A 2534-nucleotide genomic window follows, 5' to 3' on the forward strand; every position below is an offset into this window, starting at 1 on the left:
TCCTTAGGTTTGAAATTAAATGGGTCGGGGGTAGAATCCAGTGGGGAAAAGGATAGAAGTGCCTGCACGAATAGATATGCACACACATCCTCTCAGTGAGTCCCCTAGGCAAGGAGATGTTACAGTATATATGAGTATGAAATAGTTCAACTCTGATCAGAGCAACAAGAGGATTACCAAGATGATACTTCTATATGCTTTCCAATGATCTCAGTCCCCCAAAACTGTAATTATAGAAGCTGATGCTGCCCCACAAAAGGCTCAGTGGTAAGATCTGAAACATTCAGAAACCTCAAAAGTTAACTCCACCACTAATCCTCCCCCAAGATCCAGGTTGACCCACAGGGGTTGTGTGCCACTGCGCCCTTCTGCTGCACGACGAGACATCAACCCTTTTCTGCTGGAAGCGCTTTAGGAGGCCCTGACAGATCTGCTTAGACTTGATGCAGTAGACAGTGGGGTTCATGAAGGGCGGAACCAAGAAGTGCAGGTTGGCCATAAGCACTGCCAGAGCAGGGTAGCTGTGCTTCTCTACTCGGTGCAACACAGACAGCCCCAATTTGGGCAAGTAAAAGGTGAGAACAATGCAGCGGTGTGATACACACACTTGAGTGCCTTTAGTCGTTTCCCAGGTGATTCAATGCTCAGCACGGTCCGTAGGATCAGGGCATAGGAGAGTATGATGAGGGAAGAGTCAAAGCCCAAAGAGAGGAGGATGGAGACCAGGACAGCCAGGCTGTTGACCTGAGTTTCTGAGCAGGCCAAACCTACAAGGTCATGTGCAGACAGTAACAGTGAGAGAGTACACTGATCTGGGGAAAGAGCAGACACCACAGGAGGATGGGTCCTGGGAGATTGAGCAGGTTGGCCCTCACCAGGATGGCAGGCCCCACTTTGGCCATGGCTGAGCGGGTAAGAACTGAGGCATAGTGCAGAGGGTCCCGGATGGCAACAAAGCGATCAAAGGCCATGGCCAGCGGCACACCAAATTCCACATAGGTGAAGGTGTGGATGAAGAACATTTGTGCCACACAAAGATTGAAGGGCAGCTCACAAACACCCAGCCAGAAGAGCTGCACCATGGTGGGGAAGGTGGAGGCACAGAGGCCCAAATCAGAGGCTGCCAGCATGGACAGGAAGATGTACACGGGTTCATGTAAAGCTGGATCTATGCGGATCAGGAATAGGATGATACTGTTACCCAGGATGGAAACCACACAGGTGAGGTTGATGGGGATGGAAACCCAATGATGAGAAGCTCCCAGACCTGGGAAGCCAGTGAGGAGGAAGGTAGAATGACCAGAAGTGCTGGTGTTGCAGGAAAACATAGTGATTCCAGGAGGGAGTTGTCCACCTTATATGTAAGAAGCATTCATTCATTTGATCATCACTTATAAAGTCCCTACCAAGTACTAAGGGCTGGAAAGGAAGAGCTGCCCCATCACCCTTTCTCAGGCCATGAGAGAAAACTTATTCCTCTGAGGAGCTCCATTCCCTCATTTTCTGTATATTTAATCTTCTCCTTGAATAAAGTGATATTGAATAAATTTTATGAGCTAATCTCTGCTTACTGCTTTAGCCACTCAGTATCTATTCTCTCTTTGGCCTAAACAACCTCCTTTCTCACTTAAGCTATACCCAAATGCCTATCTCCAGACTGTGTTCTCAAAATAAATAATGAAGAAGGGAGAATAATTTTCTGTTTAAATTTAGTATGATGTTAGGAACAAGCAGTTTAGACTCCATTTCTATTTATTCTTAGAGACAGGTTTTCCATAGAGTGAACTACCTGTTAACAAAAGAGACACATTCAAACAAATGATGTATTTTCAAAACCACCCTCTGAGGAGGCTGGATGTTTTTTCCTCTGGTGCTGTTAAAGAACCAACATTTTCTGTGTTTCTTTTCTGGAAAAGCCTTTGGAGTGCAAAGGTTCTTTCCAATGTGCTCAACAGTGACAAATTTCTCTCCCGTGAAGGTGGGTTGGCCTAGAGGAAGTATTCAACAGTTCTTTGAAGCTAAATCTGGTAAACAAGATGGGAACTGAGATGAATTCACTTTAGTTAAACTCCTTCTTACCCAATCCCACCTCCACCTCACTGGCTGCTTAAACTTGTCCATTTTCTTCTGACCTTGCCTTTGAGACAGTCCTATGGCCATGGGCTTAATCAGAAGGCACTTTTCTCTTAAATATCTTTTTTTTTCATCCCTCTTATCATAAAAGCTGTTATGACAGCACCAAGTGCTTTGAATTTCCCCAGAGTTGGGGGCTGGAGGGTGAAGCTGACAGGTCTGGAGGGGCATCACCTACAGAGCCAGGCAGAGAATCATGAGTTTCCAGAACCCCAGGGTTAATAACATTTAGCAAGGAGCCCAGAGTGTAGTGTGTACATTACTTCACATAACACTTTGGGGCTGCAAAGCCCCCCCAACTTCTTTCCTCTGCAATGGGAAAGTTTGTCTCCATTTGTCTATTAAGTATCTTCACATTGGTGTGCATTGGTGTACACTGTAAATTGAACGTCCAGCAGAAC

General features: G+C 46.0%; 1 pseudogene; it reads right to left on the reverse strand.

Moving 5' to 3' along the window:
* Positions 1-292: 292 nt before the first annotated feature.
* On the reverse strand, positions 293-1328 carry LOC131760343 (olfactory receptor 51H1-like; annotated as a pseudogene).
* Positions 1329-2534: the final 1206 nt, after the last annotated feature.

This window comes from Kogia breviceps, chromosome 7 (genome assembly GCF_026419965.1).
Source record: "Kogia breviceps isolate mKogBre1 chromosome 7, mKogBre1 haplotype 1, whole genome shotgun sequence".
NCBI lineage: Eukaryota > Metazoa > Chordata > Mammalia > Artiodactyla > Physeteridae > Kogia > Kogia breviceps.